Here is an 8,577-nt window from a genome sequence, read left to right on the forward strand (position 1 = left end):
CAAACAGAGAAAAAATATTATCCATAGAAGTATTACAAAATAAAAAAAAATGTAATCTAATATATGTGTACTGAACCCCAAAAGCAACAAATATATAACAATCATTCTTTTGATGCTCACATATAAAATATTTATAAAAATTGATCACATAAACTCCAGATTAAAAATATCAAAATTTTCAAGTTAAATGTATCATAATATATCCTGTGTTAAATGATATTATATAAAGCATATTTTCTTAATACAATGCAAATAGCTATAGCCAATAATTAAAAGATAATTTTATATATATAATACATATTTTATACTTGGAAAGATCACACTTTTAACCCATAAGTTAAAAAGTAAATTCAATTTAAATTTAGAAATAAAGAAGGAAATTTAAAAGTATTTAGAAATAAGTGACAATGATGTCTGTATATCAAAATTTGGGGGACTTAGAACAGTAAAAAATAAAGACAAGTAGACCAAAATAGTTGGAGAGGACACATCTCACCACCGAAAAGGCATTGCTACTCCTCAGTTCTGGAAGATTCTTGTGATGTATGAGTGTGGACTCCATGTTGCCAGAGTTTCCAGTTGTATTTTTTTAGAGCAGCCTGAGAAATTAACTTTATGTGAAATCTTCCAAGTGATATATGTTGGAAATCATTGTTTTAGAAAATTATACTGCATGAGACAAGACAAAAAAATATGACTGCAAGTAAGGTGCTCCTAAGTTGTTCTCAATGTGAGGTCCCGGTTATAGTCACATTTGTATCACGAGTGAACTTGTGAGGAACGCAGATTCTCAGACCACATCCCAACCTTGGGAAACCCTGTGGGGAGGGCCCAGCTATATGTCTTTAACAAGTCTTCCTGTTGATTCTTATGTACTTTCAAGTTTGAGAAACACTACCTTAGAGGCCTAGAAGTCTAACTATGACTTCCCACCTTCCCAAGTCAGTTAAAACAAATTCGTTTTCACTTGACATTTTTATTCAGACCTGACAAGGAATCTCCTTTCCATAGCATCAAATGTGGCATCACTCAGAAACAAAAAGGATTTGTCACCCTTTAAAGACAAAGACTTGAGCACTTGAGAATACAGATATACACACTGGAGGAAAAGTGTAAAAAAGAATTTTACACATTTGGAAATTTTTTAAGAAAGAAATAGCTTTGTCATATGGGCCTTATTTTTTGAAATGAAACTGACACATAGGATTGTGTGTACACAGTGGAGGCCTCATAATTCCTGTACTAATTTTATTGAACTAACAACTCTATTGTTTACCCCTAAGGGAAAAAGGAGTTTGGGAGATTTCACATATTAAAGGATGTCTTTATTTGAATAGAAACAAACAAACAAACAGAAAATAAAACATAGGAAGGCAGGGAGATATGCTTGTAAGGAGGCATTCAGCAAATTTCTATGTGATTAACTCCAAAACTGCACATACTCTGATTATGTTCCATGACTATAGATCTTTCCAAAAACAAAAGACTGGGTTTTTCTCATAACCACTAGTTATGTTGATTTGTTTTGTAAAAAAAAGTCTAAGCCCTTAACAAAGCAGCAAGGAGCCAAATAAACCTAATAAAAAAGAGACATCTTGATTTTCTACTAAAAGTCATTATAGTAAATAATTAAATACAGTTTATTTGCTGAGCTATTAGTATCAATGGTGCTTTAGGGAAACAGTGCATTTCATAATGTGCTGGTTGGGTTTGTGTTGCAAATAGCCAGTTGAATATTGATAATCAAAAATAGAATCTCAATTTTCTGTGACATGTGAGGAAAATCTTCCAGAACTCAAGCATAATACCTATAGCTAAATTGCAGAGACACCAGAAAACAAAGACAGAGATATATATTTTTAATCTCTTGTGCCCCTTTGGTCATATATAAGGTTAATCACAGAAAAAAAAAATTGAATGAAGTCATTTGACTTTTTTCAAAGTATATTTCCCACCTGACTCACTGGGAAGTTTAAATTTCACCAAAAAAGCTTTGGTTTTTAACTTATATCATAACCTCTCTCCCCTTCAGTGGCCTCACTTTAATTAAATGAATGTAATGTCTCATTTATGAAGAAGTTTGAACTCATCAACTGAGGACAACAGGTTTGCATAAAGTGTTGTCAGGAAGATACCTACCTTCTTGTGAGGATGCCACAGAGTTTGGGGAAAAGTAGACATGTGACATGTTGTGCTACTGCTCATTTCTCCCTGTATACAGTGATACGCAGAATGATATGATCTAATAAGGAAGAAAAGAAAATATTTTTTAATTAAAAAGCAGCAAGTGTATACACCTTTGACTTATAAACATGCTAAGAGTCACATTTCCATACACAGGGTAATTATCAAAAGTATTCAAGAAGTAATTCTAGCTGACCTAACCTAACATCAGTTGTTCCACTAGTAAGGCTTGTGAGGACTGGTGAGTGATCAGGAGAAATAGACCTAGGCCTTGACCACATTGAGGGAACTTAACCTAATATTTGAGAGACAAAAATCTGCATGTATGAATCTTAGTTTAACTTCTCACTTAGGTTATATCTGAAATTTAAAAGTGCACAAATAGAATTAAAAGAAGGTAGGTTATCAGGGGACAAACAATAGGAAACTGCAGCTAAAGCAAGAGTGTTGGATTCAGACCCTGTGTTCAAAACCAGCGTGACCAGTTACTTGTATATGACTGAAGGTTTCATGTATTCGCTCAGTGTCTCCATTCCCTAATTTGTACATAGAAATAATAGTTAATACTACTCATCCTTCAAATTATTTTGTGATGATTAAAGAAGATAATTTTTGTAAAATCATCTAGAATGTAACATGTTCAAAATGAATCTCGGTTTGAGATTGGGCAGATGAAGTAAGTTTAAAGAAATTGTCTATCAATCTTTGCAGAGTGGAAGAATCTGGAATAACTTTTTGGACCAACTGGTCCTTAAGACAGAATCAGAGGGAAGAGAAGGTTTGGAATGAAGGGGAAGAAGAAATAAACACAGTGCACAGAGGTGGGAATTGATATGACAAAGAGACCACATGTTCCCAATGGGAAATTTGCTTCTTTTCTTTCCCAGCTTTTTTAATTATTGGAAAATAAACTAGCATGTTTATGGTAGGAGGCAGAGTTAATCCCCTTTTTGTTGGTGAAGGGTTTTCCTTCAGCATTTTTAGACAGGCAGTGCTTTACCATGTTGAGAAGCAGAACATGGTAGAGTTACCTGTTAAGGCTCTGGAATCAAATCAAGTTGGCTCTGGGACCTAGCTGTCTTTTCTTAGCTGGGTGACTTAGCCAATTGCTTGGTGTCTCTGTGTCTCAGCTTACCAATGTATGATATGAAGATAAGTATACTCACTCAGAATGACTTAGACAATGTCTCTTATAATGCAATAATTAAGATAATCTAATTGATACTTGGGAACTTTTCAATAAATGTTACTGTTTCATTTTTATTAGAATTATTATTATATGAATGAATGAGCTATTAAATCTCCTTGGAACAAAAGAATTGCATAAAAATTTAGGCCCAGAGATTTTTTTTTATTCCCAGAGTAGCTGAATTGAATAAAGATACATGACACAAAAGGAGTCTCAGGTCCTATATGGACATCTGTTCTCTTTTGAACAACTACCCTGTCTGGTAATTCACTATTTCCCAAGCTGGATTACAGTGACATGATTGATATTGAATTATACATTATATTTGGAGGAGACTCTCATGTTTTTCTTCTTTTTTTTCTTTTTCAGTCTTTAATACCTATGTAACCTAGTTGATTTTTGCATAAATGGAGTTGTAATGCTTCTATTATCTTAGCTGAGCTCTTCCTGAATATCAAAATAAAGATCCCACTTTGCAAAGTTTTGTAACAAGACTATTTAAATATTTTAAACTATAAAAATTGAAGTGTCTTACAGCATTGTACCTTGGGGAGCAGACTCTGAGATAAAGGTTAGCATGCAGGAAGTTGATTGGGGGTGCTCCTGGAATAACCACCTAGGAAGGGAAAGGAAAGAATTGGGTTTGCTCAAAGGGAGAAGATGGACCAAACCAAATAGACAAAGCCGAAGTTGTCCTTCAGAATTTCCCATTTTTGGCATGAAAAGGCAAGAATTTTTACTCCCACATTGACCAGTCATTAGTTATAGCCTATCCTTAAGGAGAGGCTGTTACCTTGAGGAAGGCAACTGTCCTCGGCCAGATGATTCCAAAATCCATGTTCACTCAGCACTTCCAGCTGCTGGGGAGATGAAGCCTACAGTCCTACAGAGGGATCTTGCCAGCATGCATCACAGAATGAAACGGAAAATATCTACATCTAATCTCATATATATGAATATATATATATATATATACATACATAATATATATATTAATATATATATTATATATATACATGTATGCATATACATAATATATAAATATAGGTATTTCTTTTGGAAGAAGCTTGATCTTTAGCAGGGGTTGCAATGTTATAAAGTATTCCAGTTGAATGTTATTTTTTTCCCAACTTAGATGAGAAATCTTGGTCACATAAGCTGGTAAATGAATGTTAGGAAGAGTCAAAGACCACAGCTACACTACGTCTTATTTTCTCTTATGGCTTTTTATACAGTAAAATTATTTTAAAACATAATAAGAACTGAGGTGTCTTTCACTATTCTGCCACCACCCACCCTGGCTAGCCTTGCTGAAAAGAAAAGAAGAGAAGAGAAAGAAGAGAAGGAGAAGAAAGGAACAAAAGAGAAGGGAAAGGAAAGGGAAAGGAAAGAAAATTAGGAGGGGAGAGGAGGGGAGGGGAGAGGTGGGAAGAAAACAACATTGAAGAGGAGAGGAAAAGAAAATAAAGGAAAGGAAAATAAAAGTTAACCAGAGACTTATTGAAATACTTGTGACCCATTTAATGCAATTATATTAAACCCAGTGTTTACCCCCATAACAACAAAAAATAAATTGAAAAATAGTTTGTTCTAGAAGAGTGAAGAGATCATATGAATATAACAATGGAACCTACTTGGACTGGGAAGATTATGATTAAATTTGGGAAAACTCACCAGGTTCCATAGACAGCCTATGACACTGCATTCAAAAGGCCCAGTAAGCCCAGGGCTGATTCAGACAGCAATCAATACTGCAGAGTGGAATATGGCAGAGTGGGTACTGAAGCATCAATCTAATTTGGAAGCCAAGCAGGGTTTCTATTAGAATGAGGGCTTGCCTCTGTGACAGTACTATGGGAATTACATCATGATCGGAAATTGATGGGCATGGGTCACACAGCAAGATGTTTCCTTGTTATTCTTCCTGTTATTTTTAGCCTGCAAAGATGCAGCAGGCAAGAAAAAAAAAGGTTGAGTTTTAAATTTCTAAGCTTGGGAGTGGATTATGGCAGGGTATCAGATGTCCAAGATGTACTAGTCAGGCCAATGAACCAGGAGAGAGAGATTTGGGAGATAAGATTGGGAAGAAAAAAAAAAAAAAACACCCTTAGGGAAAAAACTAGAGGTAAGGGGGAAAGAACTAGAGGTAAGAGGAATAAATTTACTGGTAAACCAAGGAGAATTAAAGAACTGTTGTATTTATTCATGCAAAAGGAGTCTAGGTATGTTAAACATTCCCATTTCTCTTATTTTTAGTTTGTTTGGAATCTCTAAATAACTCATACTGTCATTTTAAATGGTAGCAAGAATTTATGAACAATACTAACTCTATGTGCTGTATTCACTCTCTAATAATTTCAGTCAGATGCATGGGAAGATGGACTAAGTGTGGATGGATTGTTTTTTTCAAGAAATGGGAAATCGTCATATGAGCAACATTTGAATGAAAATCTATCTGTGTGGGTAGACACCGTGACACTTGAATATATTCAGACAATAGCTCATGTCTTCTTTCTTGCTTGTTATTTTCTTCAACTGAAAGCACACCATTTTATATGTTTAAGCTCTTCTTGTAGACCCAAGAATCAGATCAAAAAATTATGTAATAATTTCCCTTCTTATGAATATAGTATGTTTGACCACAGTAGGGTAAAGTTCTTCAAGGTGTGATTCAGGTTACAAAGGCTCAAAATCATAACGTTTTGGAGACTAAGAAACTGATTTTTTTTTTACATCTTTATTGGAGTATAATTGCTTTACAATGGTGTGTTAGTTTCTGCTTTATAACAAAGTGAATCAGTTATACATATACATATGTTCCCATATCTCTTCCCTCTTGCGTCTCCCTCCCTCCCACCCTCTCTATCCCAGCCCTCCAGGCGGCCACAAAGCACAGAGCTGATCTCCCTATGCTATGCAGCTGCTTCCCACTAGCTATCTACCTTACATTTGGTAGTGTATATATGTCCATGCCTCTCTCTCGCTTTGTCACAGCTTACACTTCCCCCTCCCCATATCCTCAAATCCATTCTCTAGTAGGTCTATGTCTTTATTCCTGTCTTACCCCTAGGTTCTTCATGACATTTTTTTTCCTTAAATTCCCTGATGGTTTTGATTGATTCTTGTCTTTTTTTTTTCTAAAATTTTATATGAAAAAATAAAAAGATGATGGTTAAAACTTTTAATTTTCATATATTTAAGTTTTTTTTCTTCTATGGACAACAACATAAGTGATTTCCTAAGCAGCACAAAATATGTTTTTCAGAAGAGAAAAAATAATATTTTCTCAGTGTAATAGTGGCTTGTACTCAGCCATTTACCCCCACTTTGTTACACAGATCTATAATCAGTAGTAGTGAGCACTTGGCTATTTCTCTGCTTCAAAGCAAATGTAAAATCTTTCATCCTCCCCTAGTTGAAACAGTGTCATTTATCATTAAGTGAAACACTGTGCCATGAAGATGGTTTCAGTTTAGCCTTTTCTCACCTTTTAACCTCCCAACGTGAAACATGCCCATTTATCATGAAGAGAAACGTTGCACTGAAAGTGGTTTTAATTTAAAAGCTTTTTGTTTCTAAAGTAGCAGAGCCTCAAAACTTAATCATGGAGATAGGAAAGTTCAAAACAGAAATTTCTTATTTGCAATTTGCTTCTACTTATGGGAGAACAAAATTATATCCTAAAACATCCTCTTCTTTGTTAATAGCTGGGTATATAATAGCTGGGTTAATAGCTGGGTTAATAGCTGGGTATATGCTATTTGTTCATACCAAGGGTCAGAGCAAAGTGAAATTAAATCCTCAACACTAATATATGAGCTAATCAGGAAAGTCACCGGATGAAGTAACTTTTCATGATTGGAACATTGCTTGGGCTGGTCTGAAAAAAGAAAAGGATCAACGGCAAGAGGAGAAGTTTCAAATAAGATTAGGTCAAAGCTATGACTCCGGTTCCTCCATGGAAAAAAAGTTTCATCTATATACTACATAGAGTCTGAAAATTGATAGCATATATAGTCTTATTTATAATTTTAATATACATGTTTGTAAATGTGTATATTCTAGTCTACAGAACTTACTTAAAGATACATGTCAAATTCAAAACAATTATTTTATAAACCTGCATATGTAATATTCTAGATACTGACTTCAATTACTATAGATTAAGTATATAGTTATCTCTATGAAATAAAGTTAATGATACCAATAAACGAGGATGTCAAATATGTTTCAAGTCATAAACCATTTCTCAGCATCTCATAGAAGCTCTGTGGATCACTGTGGTAAGAACTCTGATCCCACAACCAGACTTAGTGAGGGAAATGTTTATCTTGGACTTGGTGTGGATAGAGTTTTGGCATTTCAACAGAGGAATCAAGCCAGTACTTAAAGATGGAATCTTGTTTCCCAGAGCAGATGAAATAAATAAGAACCACTTGTACATTTGTTTACTTATTTGTTTTTGGTGAGGCAAGTTTAATGCAATTCGATTTACATCAATTCTACTCCCCAGAAACAAGTACCATTGAAATGACCCTTTGGTAAAAAAAGGGATAATATAAACTCCTTGAAATCTTGGATAGTTTTTATGAAAATTCAAATATCTTTAAAAAACTTGGCCTCCTGCAAGTAATACTACAACACATCTTTTTGGGAATAAATCAAACCAATATGCACTCAAAAAACAAAATAGCAGTAAAGCCAAGTTCCTTCCTCCCTCACATAATTATTATACTCTGTTCCAACCACTTCAAATATCAAATCTAAGGTTAACATAGAGACTGGCATTGAACAGGCAGCATGATTCCTGTCTGAAGTCAGCTCTAAAGCATCTGTTCTCATACTCAGGAACTCATATCAACTGTGGTTTTCATAATTAATTTTAAGAACAAATTATATTATTTATCTATATTTACACCTAAGAATGCTTTAGTTGATATTTTTCTGTCATCGAATGGATCTGAATTTGACTGCAATGTTTTGTTTTGTTTTTTTACTTTATTGTATTTGCATGATAAAGATATACCATATAGCAATTCATAATGCTAATAGTAATCTAATATGAATCTGTGAGTATACTTTTCTCACAAGAGTATATGTGTAATATCCTAAATCACCTTGATATTTCCATTTAGTCAGAATAGAGAAGTAAAGCAGGGAATGTTACAGTGCGCAAAAGGATTGGGAACACTACAGAAGAGTTG

This window comes from Lipotes vexillifer, unplaced genomic scaffold, assembly GCF_000442215.2.
Source record: "Lipotes vexillifer unplaced genomic scaffold, Lipotes_vexillifer_v1.1 scaffold714, whole genome shotgun sequence".
In the NCBI taxonomy this organism is placed as follows: Eukaryota; Metazoa; Chordata; class Mammalia; order Artiodactyla; family Lipotidae; genus Lipotes; species Lipotes vexillifer.